The 19,316-nt window shown below is 40.3% G+C and overlaps 1 protein-coding gene across 1 annotated transcript in view; it reads right to left on the bottom strand.

Moving 5' to 3' along the window:
• CDH17 (cadherin 17) overlaps nucleotides 1–19,316 on the bottom strand; it is a 61,360-nt gene that overhangs the window by 34,171 nt on the left and 7,873 nt on the right. The gene's annotated exons all lie outside the window — the stretch shown is intronic.

Here is a 19,316-nt window from a genome sequence, read left to right as displayed (position 1 = left end):
TTTCCACAGTATGCATCCAATGAAGTGAGCTGTAGCTCACGAAAGCTTATGCTCAAATAAATTGGATAGTCTCTAAGGTGCCACAAGTACTCAATATCTTTTCTATGCTAGTTGCAATTCAACAGTAGCCCTATCATCACTGCAGTATAAAAAAAGATGCTGTTTTAAAAAAAATTTGCACTAAAATAATGTAAAGTGAACATTGCTGAGAATGGCTGGCTTTTAATCTAGATTTTTAATGTATTTTTAATGATTTCTAATGCTGGTTTTTAATGTAGATCCATTTTTTTAAATTGATGTTATTTTTTAAAATTCTATTTCAAAACAAATATTTAAATGCTGCCTTTTTCCAAAGTAAATATATTACTTAATTAAATATCACATGCTCAGCTTGCAAAAGGAACCAATTTGTGTGCACAAAAGGAATGAGGGCTAGATTGAGACCATACATCTAGTCAGAGCTGTAACTAGGCCTTTTAGCACCTGGGGTGATCAAGCATATTTGCACCCCCTAGAAGCAAAGTGGGGTGGGACATGCAGGGTCACATTGCCCACCCCTCAGATTTCTGCTTCCATTTAGCACAGAGGTTTCAAACTGTGGGGCACACCCCCCTAGGGGCACACCCCACAGTTTGAAAACGGTTGCCTCTTGCCAGGAGCCAGCGGATCAGAAGCTGATGGGAGGCACCTGGCCTGCTTGGGCCCCTGGCTCTTCATACCCTCCCTGCCCTGCTTTCTGAGCCAGCCACCTCTGTATGGGTGGGTGCTCCCCAAGCATGGCGGGCAACACAGCTCTGAGCTGTGCCCCTGACACACTCTTGCCTCTCCCCAACAGAGCCCAGCTGCTATGAGATGCTCCCCAATGGGCTTGCTCACTGCTGTGGAGCAGCAGCAGAACCAGAGACAGCAGCTGGCTCAAGAGGGCATCGCTGGCTGGCATTGGGCTCCTTCAGCATGAAGAGCCAAGGGCCCAAGTGGGCCGGGCTTCTCCCAGCAGCTTCCAATCCGCCAACTCCTGGCAGGAGGTGACAGTTTTCAAACTGTGCTAAATGGAAGGCAAAAATCTCTGAGATTTTTTGGGGGGGGGGATCAGGGTTTATGCCCCTCACTCCTCTGCTTGTCTATGTAAGGGCAAGTGACAGTCTTGCCCAAAATATGCCAGTGGGTTGAGCTGAGAGCAGAACGGGCCAGGGCCTACCAAGTTTCCAAAGGGTGGTTCTTAACTACAAACAGTGAGGAAAAATGATTTTCAAAATGATGACCAATACCCTTCACAGTGTGTGCCTGTGGATTCTGCCACCTGATTTCTGATATTCATATTCTTTATTTCTTCTTGTTCAAAACTGACTTGTCTTCATCTCACTGGCTGACAAACCTAGACTACAGCCTGTACAGCGATAGTCTTCCCTGTGTACTTCACTACTGAGAACATAATGTAAATACACTGCAGTAATTATTGTCTTTTTAATGGGATTGATGTTCATTGTAAACGTCAGTGTTCCAGCACATTTGTGGTTATGACCAAAGCTCCCTAGGAGCAGACATGCTGTTCAAAGTTTGCTTCCTGCTCTAATATGTTGCTGCGTTATTAAAAAAATTAAATAAAACCAGTTTTCTGAAGCAGCTTTTAACATATACACATTAATGTTTCAGTAAGCTCCAAAATTTATAGACCATTTTTAAAAAGTGCTTTTAATAGATTAATAATGTGCAAACATTTAGAATATCCATAGTGCAAGTCATTTCCTTACCATTACCTTTATTTTAGTTTTGCCAGGGAAAACACAGAACAACTGATCATCATAATGGTATCTGATTAAAGTAGGGACATGGTATGTGATGTCAATACAATTTCCTTAATAAAAACATAACACCATGGGAGTTGTTTATATGAAATTACACACAAAAAACTATGTTAAAAGTTACTCAAAAGTTAGGAATTGCCAGAATAAAGGTTGCCTGGCAACCACAGTTCAACTCCTTTGTGCATAGGCATTATGATAGCCTCTAATTAATTTCATGATTACATACTGTTTTTTCCACAGAATCCTGCCTCTTTCAGTGCACTGGCTGGATCTGCTTTGAGGATGAATCAAGGTTGTGCAGGGAAGGCGGCTGTTGTCTGTGGGACTCCCTGACTCATTTGTTGCAGAAGTTGGAAAGTGTGTAGTGAATGAGGCAGAGAATTAGGGTCTCATAACTAAGGCAGTCGAATGCCACTCGTGAAAGCTGGAGTCTAGCCCTGCCTCTGCCACACAATTCCAGTGTGAGGCTAAACAAGTCACTTAAACCAAACTTTTCACTTGGGTAGTCACTAATTGCATGTTCATCATTTTCTGGGTGCCCAACTTGAGACTCTGGGGCCTGACTTTCAGAGGTGCTGAGCACTCACAGTTGCAACTGAAGTCATTGGGAGCTGTGTTTTGATCATATTAAGTACTACGTAATGCTAAGTACTCTGAAAAAATAAGTCCTAAGTATCTCAAATTGGACACCCAAAATTAGTGGAGACTTTGACCTTAATCTTTCTATGCCTCAACTCTTCATCTGTAAAACCACCACACCTCACAGGGGAGTTGTGAAAAGCATCAGTGCCACAGAAAAGCCCATGAGAAAATTAATAATTCTGTCTTCAGGGCAGAGTTTGAACACTGAGGATAAATCAAAATATTGAATAGCTGTTCATTAAGTGGGCACTGGCCAACCTATGCATTGAATGAGGCAGGAAAATAGTATGTGATTGTGTAATTAAAGATTGCATCATAATGCTACTGGAATAAAATCACTTTTATTCCAGACCAGTGTGTCCACATATGGAATTATACCAGCATATCTATAGTGGTATAATTATACTGCTGTGTACTGCTGGTCATTTTCCCTGTGGCGATAAGCCTGGTGAGTGAATTTTGTCTGTTGGATGCCTTCCACCATAAATAAGATCCAGTCCTTTGTGGAGAAATTCACAACAGAAATCCAGAATCACAGGGCTAGAGCCACAAAGGGATTTAGGTGCCTAACTACTGTGGTAGGTGCCTATGTCCAAAATTTAGATCCTCAAAACCCTCGCTCAGCTGCCACCTAAGCATGTAAGCACCTAAAGTAAGCACCCAAATGTCTGCCATAATGCCCCCCCCACACACATCTGGAATCTGTCAGTGAGCCTGCACACAGCCCCCTGAATAAATCCTGACACCTATCTCATACCTCATCCCAGGCAGGATCCTCAGACTAGGTGTTCCCTGCCTATCTTGCCTGCAGGGCTCAATCCCATAGGCATTCTCAGTTTCCTATCCCGCTCTGCATGATTTGCTCCCACATCTCCCAGGAAAGTACCCTAAACACTGAGCTATGGAATATTCTGGGGTGGGGCTCTTTCTCTCAACCTCTCCCCTTGAAACTCTTCCACTTTGTATAAATAATTAAAACAAGGACTTGAGTCTCCTGCCTCCTACATGAGTACCCCAACCCCTAGGCTATAACACTGGTGTCATGCTCTCTGGCCCACTGAATATTTAATTATTTATACAAAGTGGACCAATACTGAGCTTAAGTTCTCTTCATGGATCTAGCCCCTGGGGATTATGCAGCAAAGTGCAGCTGTATTCAAAGTATTCAAGACAAGTGTATTCAAAGTACATGCTTCCATACTTACTTTTCAGGGAAAGACTTTATACAGGCTATGACAGAGGACTCACTACAATTTACCATGAAATGCTATTGTGCTGTGTTTCAGGTGAAGTTCAGCTTACAGTGGCTCCTGCTGAGGCAGAATGATGACCATGGAGCTGCCACCTTTACTTACATAGTGTTTGTGCCCTACTGTGCAAGTAGGCTCAGGGAGTTCAGAAGGGCTACTCGAGATCCCTCTCAACAAAAGCAAAGGAGGCAGAATCCAGCCTGATAGATTGTAAACTGTTTTTTTTTATTGTTGTTGGCCATTGGTTTTGGAGGGATTTTACTTTATCATGTTTTATGGATGATGTGCCTATTCTGAAGGAACAAGGCTAATACTGTGCAGTCTAACTGTAGGGTTCAAAGTTTAGCTCTTGTATCAAACAACAGCTATCTCATCCTGTCAATTAAAACTGCTTTATGTGAGCTATAAACATTTCCTAATGCATGAGTATGTTGTGAATCATTATTCATGAACCAACAAGGAAGAACTGTTTACCTCTTTGGTCTAGTTTCTGTTTGGCAGTTGCTACAGTCCTGTACAAACTAACTATAACCATTGCAGTACAATTTCAGGAATTCTATAGGTGCACCCATTGGCAATAAAAATGTGAAGTACAATAAGGAACATAGGGTGAGTCTTGCAATCCTATGTTCACACAAGTAGTCTACTGAGGACAACAGGATTTATGAGAGTAACGGTTATACCAGTCTCCATATTGTGGGGGGAGGCATTGTTTTATTATAGGTTTAGATATGACTTTTTTATACTTTATGTTAGTTACAAATGCAGCTTAGAGCCCCAATCCTTCAGCCTATACATATATCAGTAATTTCATTTACTTCAATGGGCCTGCTCCCATAAATGGGGATTACTCATATGTGTAAAGGTTGAAGGTTTAGGCCATAGATAAGCCACTGCAAATTGATTTAAGTGGAGAAATGAAGTTAAGTAAAATAAATAATAGGTATGATTTAAATGATATAGCACTGTATGTCCTAGGAAAATGCATTTATATAACGGTACAAGTGTAAATTATAATACAGAGCATAGCACTAAACTAGTGTAAAAAGTCATCACTGTTTGATGATGTAGGGTGGAATCATTTTCAAATCTTTATTAATGTGAGGTTCAGCTACAGCAAAGAGAAATACGACACCATGTCTTAATCGTTCTTCCTTAGCAGATTCAGTTACTATAGGAGAAGTATAAGAAGATCTTTTTATTTAAAGCTTGTCAGCAAACTGTTTTTTAAATGACTGACATTAATTGTAATCTTTCAAATAAGAACATGAATGTCCAGGATTTTTGTCCACTGTCCATATTATAAAAATTCTATATAAAATATGTTGCCCATCGTACTTGTATACTGAAATGCCATTTATGAAAGATAGTTTAAGGGCCTGGATACATCTGTTGATATTCATGGGTTTTTACCAACTAAACAAAGGAAAAAGCAATCACTCACCAGGTGAAATACCAGGAGATAGAGTAGATGAAGTCCACAGAGCTTAAACATCTTGATTTCTTTTATTTTGGCTCCTGTGAATGATTACATAATAGTTTACAATCCATTTATCTTAGTCCATCAGAATTCTCATTCCATTTATTTATAAATAAAGGTTTAAGCCAAACTTTTAAAACCTGGGTGCCAAAAGTCAAGCTCCCAAATCCATATATAGGCACCTAAATTAATGCTAAATTAAAGCCTCCCGAATTTCAAAACAACTGAGCACTCATAACTCTCAATGACAGCCGGGGCAGTTCAGCGCTCTTACATTTAAGGTCACTATTCAGGAGCCCATCACAAGGAACCCAGCTTTGAAAACTGTGGGCTCAGTTGTGTGTATCACTTCCTGTCGTAAATCTAAGGGACTGATGGAAATGAAATTCTCTTCTCCTTGGGTTAGAACACTTCCACTTAAAGAACTAGGCCAATTCTGTAAAGCAGTGCTGATGCACAGTGAAAGTTAATGTTGCAAAAAGTCATGGTAGCCTCTCCATTGATAATTCATATTGCAGTCGTGAGCATTCAGCACCTCTGCATCTTGGCTCTCCCCCATTCCCCAGTACACAACCTTAAGCTACCAAGCCCCAACCACAGGGAAGGAAGAACATATTGTGGAGGCAGAGCCCTCTTTAGATTTCCTGCTTTTAGGGCTTTTCCATCCCATTTAATTCTTCTGTTTTCTCCTCTACAATTCACAGGAGAAGGCAGTTAGCCTGGAACGGCGAACTGCAGACAGTGGGAGCTGTGATCGACCGAACCTGCGGACACTGCAGGTAAACAAACCGTCCCGGCCTGCCAGCGGCTTTCCCTGACAGGCCGCATGCCAAATGTTGCCGATCCCTGATTTAAACCTATCCCAGCTTGACTGAGAAGTACAGTAATATGACGGATACATTGGTTTGGTAAGTTATAGTTTGGGAAAGGCCTATTTTTCCTCCAAATTTAATATAATTCCTTATCAAAAATATTTATAAAACAGGTCACTGTACCAGTTGATAAAACCTAGAACAGAGATTTGATCAGTGCTTATTTCTTCATCATAACCTTGCACACTGTGAGGTGGGACCAGTATTTCTCAGGTGGCTAGAGGCTCTTACCAGATCTCTTACACTCTGGCATTCCCAGGAGTCAGAAGCCCCTGAAATGCACAATTCCCTATCATCCAGGAAACCTCAGAAATCATGAGTCCAACTGATCCAACTCACCTGTTCCAGTATAGAATGCAAAACCTGCTGAGACTTAGAGAAGGGTTTTAGCTAACATACAAGAACAGTTTAGGGGTAAGCACAAGGAGCAATACCTACCTAAGCTCTTTCTAATACACACACACAAAAATGGAGAGTTTGACAGCTGAGATCCAGGCTGAGGGTTGAACTAGTTCATTTCACCCACTTCTCTTTTCCTAACCAGTTTATATATCCCTAATGATCTTTTTTATGGATCCTCTGTCTAAAAACACTTAAAAATGAAATATATATGACTCTAGGGTATCCAGTATGCAAATATACAAGCAGCTTTTGGTAATAAACGCTCTGTGAGTATAGTACATATTTCCAGATGAAGAGTTAAAAGTATCTGATTACATGAAAAGTTTTTAAAAGAACATATTTGAAATGCCTGCTTTGTATTTTTTGTTTTAGAGATTCAAGTTTTAAAGTATAAACCACTTTGCCTTGAAGGAGAAAATTGATCTGCATCAGATACAAACCGATTCTAACAGTAGCAATACAGCCATCCATTTTCCAAGACAAGAAAAAGTGCAGGCCATCAAGTTGCTGACATCACCAAAAACCCAACTCCCTTGCTTCGGCACTTAAAAATCTTCCAAATAAATGTTAGTTAGATCACCCCTTACCTTTAGTATGAAAATGTTGTTTCTTTCTAAAATATATTTCCTTCTTTGAGCCTTTGGAATCACCTGCTGCAGTTAATGATGTCTCTCTGTGTATCTATGCGCAGTTTATGGTTTTTCAGATTCTCCCTGCAGGTTGGCTCAAACATTAACTACTTTTATTACTATTGATCCATAATGACTAGGTGTGGCATGAAATGGCAGCTATGACAGGAAGTAGGATATCCATGAAATAACCTACTCCTCTTTAAGCATTTTTATTTAACTTCGGATTTTCAAACTGAATTCTGCTTTTGAATAAGAGTGCAAGGAGCTACGGGTAACTAGTTAGGAATGATATAGATAAGAATGATTTCTCCTCTCAGCCTCTATCTGTAAGAGAGGAATTGGAAAGGAATGTACAAAGGGCACTGTCCTTCTGGGGAGATACTCTCTCTGTCACTTTGTGAGTAACAGTGATGACTCAAGGTCAAAAGACAAGAACTTGGACATGAAGGTGACCTGTCTTTGTGACTGTTGATCAAATCCGAGAGAAGAGAGTCTGTTCACTAGTAAAAGTGCACCCGACTGGGACTTTGGATTATTTGGGTTCAAATCCTAGCTCTGGCACAGATTTCCATGGGCTTGACTTTGGGCAAGTCATTTAATTCCATCTGGAATTGTTGATAATATTTCCTTCATCCCGCCTTTTGCCTTTCATGTCTGTGTAGATTGTAAATGCTTCAAATCAAGGAATATCTTTTACTTTTTGTATGTACAACGGTTAGTACAATGACGTGTTGAGTTCAGTTGGGGCCTCTAGTTGTTACTGCAATACAAATAATAAATCAAATAATAGTGAAACTCTATTCAGGAGGAACAGCAGTTTTTAAAACTCTACCATGTGGTGTTCTGTCTTCTTTTTAGTCTAATTTCTTAATTTGCTTTTTATTTCATATATTTTGAGTCCACAGTAAGTTTACTTTCTTGTCCAATATTTTGAAGCAAATATGCAGATGTTAATGGTTATCCAGATTTTAACTTCCATTTTAGCTTTCCTAAATATCCTATCACACTCTTATTTGTTGCTTTATTATTTCTGTAATATCTGAAGCATTTCCTGAGTTCCTACTCTATATTTTCAAAAAACAAATTTCAAATCAATTGCAACTTTATGATGTACAGTGCTATAAAAGGTTAGCTTTTTGTTTAGACTCCAGATCACAATCTCAACCTGAAATAAATATTTTAATATTTATTTCTGAAGGAAGAGAGTTTTGATTTATTATAGATTTTAACATGCTTTCCAGCACAAAGTGTACAGTGTCATGTACCCATAGACTCACAAAGGATGCTGATCCCCTCAAAAGCTGCACCTTATGAGCAAATTATCTTTAGAGCACAATACAAAACCAACTCCTTCCTTTATCTATTAGATCTCTCTTCAAACTACTTAGAAGTAGTATAATATATATATTATATGAGTGAGACAAATCCATTCCTGGTGTAAATAGCTTGAAGTCAAGTGTCTTACACAAAGTTTGAGTCTTTTTTATTGCAGTCACAGGTGAATAAAACAGTAAAGCTATTTTCAATATGATGCATTATATTTCAAAACAGTAAAGTCTCACTGACTATAACAATCAGGTGCACATAAACAAAAGACTGAGTGTCAAAATTAATTCTCTTTTACGATGATATAAATTCAGAATAACTCTTGAATTAAATTAAATTACACTGGTGTGAGAGTCAGCTTTGGCCCTAGAACTCTAAGATGCCTATTATCAGGAGCTACAAGATGATGCTATTCCAGAGACTTAAGTTGCAAGTTCTGTTTAACTGAATGCATATCCAGTGAAAGCTTAGAAAAATGTTCATTGTTGATTGTAATGTACTTTTTAGACGTCATGGCATATTGCCAGCAAAGTCTGTTCACCCCTTTGTCTTTCCCTGACCGGAGTAATTTCTTGGGTGCAAAGCTACTGCCTCCTGGTTGTACCCACACAAAAAAAAAAATGTCATGATGTCAAAAACATTACGAAGTCCAGAAGCACTTAAGGCTTTTCAGCAGTCATAACATGGTGCTACAGATTAAATTGAAACAAGGAGAAACTCGGTAGGGAGGGTGGTTTCTTGATCCAGCTGTTTCTTTCAACAAATGTGATGAAAAAAAGCCAAGTGTTTAGGTATTTATTATGTGATTCATTGTTAAGTGAGTCAGTTTTTCCAGAGATAGCACTTCCCACATCTTTGCTCATATCCTCCTCACCCTATCCATTTTTCACCTTTGACGTTCCTCCCACTCCTCTACTTCTCTTTTGCTTTTCCATTTTCTTTTATAGTTTTACTACTCTCCTCAGTTAAACTGATATCATTGTTGTACATCCTCCTCTTGCACAATTGGATGGACCTCTGTACCCACAGCATCTTTTCTTCTCTGCTTATACTGAGATTATTGTTGCTTTTCAAAATGTGTTGTGGAGCACATTTCTTTTATAGTAGCCTCATTATGATGTGCAGTGAGCCGGCACCAAAGAAGGAGGTGATAGACTTTAGTTGTTCTTATTATCCATGTAGGTTGTCATGTAATGGAGCCAAATAATTCTTTTGGAATAAATAGTGCATGTTCCAGTGACTACTGTTATTTACACTATTTATTGTAAGAGCGCCAAAGGAGATTAAAAGCTTGTGTTTCGGATTGAAGTTGCACAGAACGGCAGCACTGTGCATTAGAGAAATTCATTTTCTTGAAACATTCATGTGACCTCTGTCTAATTCTAGTCTGCACTTGGAGTGAAGTATGCATATCAGTTATGAATTGTGTAGTTCCAAGTTTATTACCAGCTCATATTTCCAAACCATGATATATATTTTTTGTTCCTATATGCTGGAGAGGCAACATTTTGCAGCTACTAGGCATTTTTCATAAATGAAAAGATGTCTCCAAATGTAGTGAGATTCAAGACATATCATGAAATATAATATAGCATCAGAACAAAAAAAGGGGGAAGCTCCTGCTCCCAGTTACACTAGATTAATCCTGTTTAGAAAGCAGAGATATTATATTGGGACCGGTTTCAGAGTGGTAGCCATGTTAGTCTGTATCAGCAAAAACAACGAGGAGTCTTTGTGGCACCTTAGAGACTAACAAATGTATTGGGCATGAGACTAAGACACTTGGTAAGGCAACTCACATCTTTTCATGTATTTATACCTGCTCCTGTATTTTCCACTCCATGCATTTGATGAAGTGGGTTCTAGCCCACGAAAGCTTATGCCCAGATAAATCTGTTAGTCTCTAAGGTGCCACAAAGACTCCTCATTGTTTTTATATTATGACCAGAAATGATCTAGTGAACTGAGACTGGCATTCATTTATATTTATTTGACTATAATAATGTACACCACTGAAAATGCAAGGGCAGCTGGCCTTTAGGATCCAGGACATCCAGAGCTTGTGAGCAGTCCTTGATTTGGGTGACCTAAATGCCTAGGTGACCCTCTCCTCCTTTTCCTCATCAAAATAGCCCTCAAAATGCAAACTAATCTTTAGGGTTGAAATTTTGCCACTGCAAATTTTCCTAAAGATCATGGGATATGCATAGCTCCACTAGTTGCCCAGGTCTGGACTTCGGGACCCATGAGACCTAAAGCCACAGGGTCTTTTGATTTACATAGGGAACTCAAAATAGCCCATCTTTTTAGGAAGGAGAGGTTTGAGGCCAAATTAGAGGTTAAAGGCATCCCAAGCTCCTTTCCCACCTCGCTGCTTGCAGTTGAGATGTTCCTCTGTTGAGCAACCCCTGTAACCTCTAGCCACAAGATCTAAAATGTAATGGTATAAGAGACAGCCTGGACTAGCAGACTAAGCATGGGTCGTAGAGCAAGGGAGTCCTCTATGCTAATCCCAGTTCATTAAGATTAGGGTTGCCCCCAAAGAAGCATTTATCTGACCCTCCCCAAAATCCTAGTCCTGTTACCATGCGTAGCAGAATGATCACAGTAGACAGGGGTTAATTACCTTTGGGTGGAACCTGTAATATTGTTACCCACTATAAACATCAAAGCCTGGCTCTGAGAGTGACAGCAATGGGTCAATCCAAAACTCTGATGGGTTCATCTCAATTGCATTCTGGTTAGTCTTCTAAAATGGCTTGATTTATTTTCATCATACTGGTATAAATCTACTAAACTATACTAAGAATTAAATATGGGAACAGAGCTTCCATCACCTTTACAAGAGACCAGTTTGAGCCACTGGGTTAGCTTCAAAAAAATCACAAGATTCCCCCCCATCAAATCTGATTGTCAGGGGTCCCCCTGAGATGGGGGCCCTGTGTAGGTGCACTGAGTGCACATTGATTCATCCCTGCCTGAGGGGTGTATACCTACAGGAATTCTGAACTGCAATGAAGGTATTGAAAACGTAAATGGCCAACTCATCGCTTATTTCAGTGAGTGTTCCATTAAGAATAATGGACATAAATTCATTTCCGTCGGAAAAATATCTGCTTATCAATCCTGTTGCTTCTAATCTAAGTGGAAATGTGTGCTCTGGGTGCAGCTGTGCATATCATCTGAAACGTTATGCTCTTTAGCAGGGTTACTATATGTGGACTTGAGCCCTATTGGGTACTGGCAGTATGCTTTAAAGAACATAACAGTAAATGGTATTTAAACCATAAAAAACAAATCAATAATTGGATAAATTCTCAGCCGGAATTTTATCTATTGTAAGAGAATTTCTATACAGTATAGGCCTAGCCTAACTCAAATAATCTATTTCTGTGATCAAGGCCTATTCCCGAGGTATGCATTTACAGGGTGAGGCCCTTATGCTAATGATTTTCTTTTCTATTTATGTGCACATTTATGCTTGCAGTTATTTAAAGTGGACATCATTTAATGTAGCATTTGCAATATTTCCCATACTTACAGGAAAATGCCACAAATGCCACAATAATTTTAACTACCGTCTGGTAAATACCCAGTTTTTTGTGGCTGACTGTATCCCTGCTATTGAGTGAGATCCTGTGGGACTACCCATGTGAGTAAAGATCTGTGTTATTGGGCTAGCTATACCAGGATATATTTTATATTCACTTTCTCTGGATTTTCAAAGATTAGTAATGCAGCTATTTTAGTTCATTCTCTGCCTCCAGTTTTACTCAGATGGAAGTCATAAGTACAAACACTCTGGCTGATGAAAATTAATGTAACCTCCACATCTTTAGCATATTGTACTTTGTGATCATTGTATTTAGAGCTGGCCAGATAATGGAAATACCTTCCTGTGAAATATGTTGTGGTTTTGAAAAATGTTTCATCCCAAATCAAGATTAAAAAGTAAAAACAATTTTTTTTTTTGTGGGAAGGGATTTCAAGAAAAAAAATTAGTTTCCTGGCTGCCCACAAGAAAGGGTCTTGTCAATTTCACTTTCTGCTCTGCCTCCCCACCATCTCCAGCAGCCAGTGAAGCAGAGAGCCCAGCTGCTCATTCTCCTCACAAGCCCCCCATCGGAGAGGCAGAGAACTGAAGTGGTCTGTCTCTTTGGCCTTGAAGCTGGGGGCGAAGCATTGAAGCAGAGTCAGGGCACTCAGCCTCATCAGGCCTCCTAGAAGTCTGTTGTCAATTTCACATTCTGTCAGCAGGTGAAAGCCTTCTAGTCCAGCAGCTTGGGAGCCGCCATTCCGATTTTCCCATTGGACACTTTTGACTTTGCAGAAAAGGGCATTTTCTGCTGGGAAAATTATTGTGACACAAAATGCTGAACCAGCTCTAGTCATAGTCTATTACTTTGTAAGGCAAATAGGCAGTAATTTAAGACACAGTATGCATTTGTCAACTAATATACACTCACATCTTCATTGCTTCTCAAGCCTTAATACAGCCATGTGGCTAAATTCTGCTTGAATGCAGCAGTGCACTTCAAGGAGATTACACCAGTGTAACAGACAGCAGGTTTTGTCAGCCTTCTGGGTATGAATATAGACACTAGAGCAGCGGTTTTCAAACTTTTTTCTGGCAACCCAGTTGAAGAAAATTGTTGATGCCCACGACCCAACGGAGCTGGGGATGAGGAGTTCAGGGTGTGGGAGGGGGTCTGCGTTGGAGCAGGGGGTTAGGGTATGGGAGGGGGTCAGGGCTGTGGGCTGGGAGTGCAGGCTCTGGGGTAGGGCCAGGGATGAGGGACTTGGGGTGCAGGAAGGGGCTCTGGGTTTGGGAGGGCTCAGGGCTGGAGCAGGGGATTGGAGCATGGGGTTGAGACACAGGACGGGGTCAGGGCTCTGGGCTGGGTGTGTAGGCTCTGGGGTGGGGCTGAGGATAAGGGGTTTGGGGTACGGGAAGGGACTCCAGACTTGAGGGGGCTCAGGGCTGGGGCAGGGGATTGGGGCACAGGGTTGGGATGCGGGCTTACCTCAGGTAGCTCCCAGTCAGCAGGGGTGCTAAGGCAGGCTTCCTGCCTGTCCTGGCACTGTGGACCATGCTGCTCCCCAGAAGCAGCCAGCTGCAGGTCTGGCTCCTAGGTGGAGACGCAGAAGCGGTTCCGTGGAGCTCTTGCCTGCAGGCACCACCCCCCCGCCCGCTCCCATTGGCCAGGAACTGTGGAGCCAGTGCTCAAGGTGGAGGCGGGGTGGGAACTGGGAACAGCCTAGGAACTGGACCTGCTGCTGCCACTTCTGGGGCGCAGCACGGTCCGCAGTGCCAGGACAGGCAGGAAGCCTGCTTTAGCACCCACACCACGCAGCTGACCGAGAGCCGCCCGAGGTAACCCCGCAATGGGAAGAAACTGGATCAGAGCATTCCTTGGCCATCCTGTTGTGCAATGAGTCAATGCCCACCACTTCTTTCGCTGAGCTAGTCCCAGCAGGGGGGAACTTGCAGATATTCTGTGCTAGCAAAACCTTGCCTAGTGGACTTTCCACTGCGGGGGAGGGGAGGTTACAGTGCAGAGGGGGATCAGGCACACTTTATTAGTACATCTATAAAAACAAAGAACAGCAGCTGTAGCCTATAGGACTAACCTGCTTGCTTGCATATATATATATATATTTTCTTATAGTTTAAGTATTTGATGTATTGTAACAGGTTTATAAATTTATATTAAAGTAAGTTTGGCTGTAATGCAAGAGACCTACAGGCCATATCCTGTATGTTAAGCTAAGGCAAAGTTAGCAGATCTATATTAAGACCTTTTACTCACAAAGCAAAGTTGACCTATATCTTGTTACCTAAATAGCTAAGTACCCACGCCTGTGTCTATGACCTTTTATCTAGACCAATAGACAATGGAGAACAGCACAGGGGGTTTTTCAGTGTTGTACCCACAGATTTAACAGGTACGCCACAAGGAAACTTATGTGCGTATATACCTGTCATCAATATGCATATACATACTAGCCTATGGAGTAAGCATACCCTAACATTTTGTGGGTGAGGAATGAAATTTGGGTATAGGAGGAAGGATTTCCGGCACTTGCTCTATAAAAGAGGTAACCCACCTCACTAGAGTACTCCATTTCTATTCTTACTTATTCTACTTCTACTCTATCGATTCTATCTATTTATGATGACTGCTACTATTAGTAGGCTATACTTGTTCTTCTTAAACTTTAAGTTTCAAGGGAACTAGGCTAGGCTTGGTTTCCCTAAGTTTTATTCTTTGTTTGTTTATTAGGTTTTGATTTTAAGTTTAAGTTTGTCAAGTAAACCCTAGTCAGCTTTGATAGCTCTTAGCATTTTCTAAGCACTGCATCCCTCACTCAAGAATTGAGAAACCTGAACTGCAAGGCTGGTCTTGTGTCTCTTACCACCAGGTTATCAAGGAAGGGTGTATTAACCAAAGCTTTGTTGCATATAATACTATATTATCATATGTATCTTTTGAATATCAGTAATACAATTGTAACTTTGTAACTCTGGTATTTTACCATTTGCTTACTGTTATTGATTTGAATAAAAAGTCTTTAAGGCTATATCTGTCTCGGTGTGAGCTTCCTGTCATACCGCCAAGGGTCCTTTGTAAATTCTGTGGAGCCTGATTTGGGACAAGAACTTTTATCTTCTGATCAAACAGATTGGTGAGCCTTTAACCATACTAATTAATATTAATGATTAATTATTATTAATATTAATAATTAATTAAAATTACATTAAAATAGAAATTAAATTGATACATTCAATTCATATTATCAGTACGCCCTAAATCAGGCTACACAGCTCATTATAGGCTTGATCCTATGAATTCCCATGTGTCTCCTACAAGGTGCTGAGTGTACTCACTTCAGCTAATACTGAGAGAGCTCAGAAATTTGCAAGATTAGGTCCTAAGGAAGTGGAACAGGAAACCTTCCTGCTGTGAAGTGTTTTCTCCTTATGGTTAAACACATTTCCAATAGTGTTAAGTTTAAACTATTTTGACTGGAGAAAAGTAACTGAGCTGCGTATGGTATACAAAATTGTAAATTGCCTTTGCATTGTTTAACACAATGGTTTCTAGTTTGCCTTAAAATAACTTCTACTAATATAATTTACGTTAGCTGACAGATTATAGGAATACTTTCAACACATCCAAAGCATGACATTTAATATATTATATCAATTGTCAGGCCCCAAAAATAATGATTAGCTTTAAAATGAGATTTAAAAAAGTGTTAACTTAAGGGAAGCATCAGAGAAGCATGTGCTACACCAGACACAGAAGCTTTTGCATGTATTTGGTGAGCACAGTAGTAGTTTGACCGTGTTAAGAATGGGTGGGGGGGGAGGAAGCCAAAAATGGATGTGTTGCAAGCTCCATCCAGTCTGCAATTGTCAGGCAATGTTTCAGAGAACTGGAAAAAATTCAGACAGAGATTTAAATTGTATTTAGCAGCCATGGGGCAGAGGAGAAAAATGATAAAGTGAAATCATCAGTCTTTTTGCATGCTGTTGGGGGGAAAGCATTGGATATGTATAACAACTTTAAGTTTGAAGAAGGTGTAAAACCTGATAAGAGGAAGATTTTAGCTCTTGAAATGATGCTACGTCCCCAGTCAAAGAAAGATGAATCGTTAATCCTTAAAGAAGTGATAATTAAAGGGTGGCCTGAAGAAATAAGCAGTTGCTGTCCAAGTATATGAGACTATTGGAACTGCAGACATGAATTTACTGTGATAGATGGGGTGATTTTCAAGGGCAGTAAGATTGTAATTCCAGTGAGCCTTCAAAAAGAAATGCTTCAAAAGATCCACGAGGATCATTTAGGAACTGAGAAGTACAAACAATGAGCATGAGAGATGCTGTACTGGCCATGGATCAATCACAACATTACTAACGTGGTAGGAAACTGCTTTTCATGCTTTAAATACAAGCCAGGCCAACAAACAGAACCACTGAGACCTCATCCAGTTCCACAAAGGCCTTATGAGAAGGTCAGCAATTTACCTGGCAATCAAAGGATTATTTAATAATCACAGATTATTATTCTCTGTATCCAGATATTTGTACACTGCACAGTACTAATAGTAAATCTGTGATAGGCCGGCATTGAGGGAATCTTCTGCAGACATGGAATTCCAGATGGAGTCTTTAGTGATAATGGGCTGCAATTTTCCACTGCAGATTTTAGGCAATTTGCCATAGATTGGGATTTTCATCACAAAACATCAAATCCAAATTACCCCCTCCCCCAAATAAATGGTCTTGTGGAAAGGTTTATATGAACAATAAAGAACCTTATGAAAAAAACTTTTGACAGCGGGAGAGATTTGTATAAAGCGTTACTGGTTTACCAAAGTTCACCCCTGGAGAATGGCTTTTCTCCAGCTCAGCTGTTAATGGGAAGAAGGATCAGCTCTAATTTACCAATTACTGATAACCTGATGAAATCTAATTATAATGAAACCGTATGGAAGATAAAAGAAAGTCAGAAGTGGAAGTGGAAATACTATTTGACAAAAAGGCCTGTGATCTCCCATCTCTTAACCCAGGTGATAGAGTGTGCTTGAGGAATCAAACCTCTAATACTTGGCACCAAAGGGGTACCATTAAAGAACAGCTGCATCCAAGGTCTTGTGTAGTCCAGACAGGCCAAGAAGACACATTTAGATGTAATCAAAGGGATCTATGAGTAATCCCAGAAAGTTCCAACACATTGGCAGTAAGTGTGGATGTTGGCATTTCCCATCTGACTGATCCTTTATCATCAATGCACAAAATAGAAACTGTCAAGAAACAAGAGAACAACTCAGACTCTAATGAAAAGCTGATACTGAGAAGATCAGAATGGGAGATTAAACGTCTTGAAAGACTCATAGAGATTTGCTAACCTGCCTGGAGAAAGGGTATTTGAGGAAAGAGAGTGGTAAAGACTCACCTGAGAGTGATGTGCTAGTAACCTCTCCTCTGTAGGTTGCTGGCACATTGGGTTTATGGAAATGCACTACATGGGTTGAGAATGTAATACATGTGTTATTACATAGTTGTTAGCTGTTTATATATATGTTTATAAGAGTTAATTTGTTTTTCTTTAAGAGGGAAGATGTAGAGGTATGTTTGTAGAAGTTTATAATTTAGAGACGCTCCCTCAAAAGGGACAATGTTATGAATATGGGAATTTGGAGATGTGCCCTGGAGGCAGGGGTTGGGAATACCACATGGCTGTGTGAAGCAGTTCACCAGAGATGCTCTCTAGTTTGTTTTATTAAAGTTTTATTCCTTTCTCATTCCCTGGTTTGTTATTTAATGAACCCCAAGATCATTACACATACAACTTTTCTTTGAAAATTACACTTGAATAACAGTATTCATAGCTCTATTCACTTTTGAGCAGTGCAGAAAAAGCCAGGCAGGCACGTTCCTGTATTCTCGCTTGGGTTAAATATACCTTATGCTTGTTTGCTTTGTACATGTCCACTTTCTAGATTCAGTTTGTTGCAAAGGCATGAAATGTCTTGAAATTCTATCCCACAGTGTCAAGGATATAATTGTAAAGTAAATATTAGCTGTACCAAATGAGACATTCCAGGGATGTATTTCTTCTTCGGAAGGAAAGCAATGGAGCTTTTCACCCACATGTTATATAACAGATCATATCAGGTATTTAGTCAGTTGATGAGCCAACAAGAGGATAGGGCCCAATCCTACAGAGAATGACTCATGGGATTAATCCTTCAGCTGGACTACTGCATGAGTAAACATTTGCAGAATCTGGCTCCGAGTGTCTTTCTTGCAAGGCTGTTGCATGAGTGGAAAGCAAATGATAGTTGGGTAAACAAGATGTTATTTCAGCAACTGTGCCCCTCTTTACAGATTTCCTATTAGAACTTTAATTTGCAACAAGAGCCTGAGCTTGTAGTCCATAAGAAGGCAAATTTTGCTTGCAGCAGAAATACAGGGTTTGTATCTTGTAACCAAGTAAAAAGTACATTTGTATTTTTAAAACTCTACAATTATAAAAATAGATTGGGGGCAGGGACTGTGTTTTTGTTCTGGGATTGCACAGTGTCTCGCAGAGTGGGGTCCTGGCCCATGACTAGGACTCATAGGTGCTACAGTAATACAAATAAATAATAATGAATGTCCCAGACAATTCATTGTCACTAGGTCAGTGATGAGCAGTAAAATGGTGTAAGTCACATATCAGTAAATGGGCTTAGTAGGATCCCAGGGACTCTAAATTAGTGAAAATCTCATTTCAGAGATAGAAAGGTGCTAGTGCTCTGAAATTAAGTGTAACATCACCTGAAATCCATGCAGAAACATACACCTAACCTCTACCGCAGGAACAGTACAAGGTGAATGGTACAGTGACATGTTCCCGAGCCCCATGCACAGCACAGTCCCCGCCTTCACTCCCTTATCACTAGATGGGCATTGCATAGTGACAGTCCTCTCAGAATGGGTAGGTGACAAAACATCTCAGACACTGATTTAAAAGGCACCACTGTCATTATAATAGGTGCTCATCAGCAGCTAGGACCTGGGTTTGTGATGTGTTCCCTCACTGGTGGGTACAACCATTGTCGTTGCAGGCGCGAAATCAACGGCAAAACTCCCATGACTTCAGAGTTGCCTGGATTTCACCTCTCACATTTCGCAACTGTAGTTTGTAATCTGAAAAATAGCAGTTTAGTGTTCTCCCATTGTTTAATGCATTAAATAGCAGCCCGAGAGCAAAGACGGCCACGTATGCCACAGGATTAAATTCTGGTTAAGAGGTAAAAATCATGCTTTACTGGTTTACGAACAGAGGGAAAAACAAAGTAAAGCCCCGGTGTCAGAATTTTAGTGCCTCTGACTGAGCAACTGTCAATGATTT

The sequence above is a fragment of the Lepidochelys kempii genome, chromosome 2, assembly GCF_965140265.1.
Source record: "Lepidochelys kempii isolate rLepKem1 chromosome 2, rLepKem1.hap2, whole genome shotgun sequence".
In the NCBI taxonomy this organism is placed as follows: Eukaryota; Metazoa; Chordata; order Testudines; family Cheloniidae; genus Lepidochelys; species Lepidochelys kempii.
This window is presented reverse-complemented; position numbering and strand designations above follow the sequence as displayed.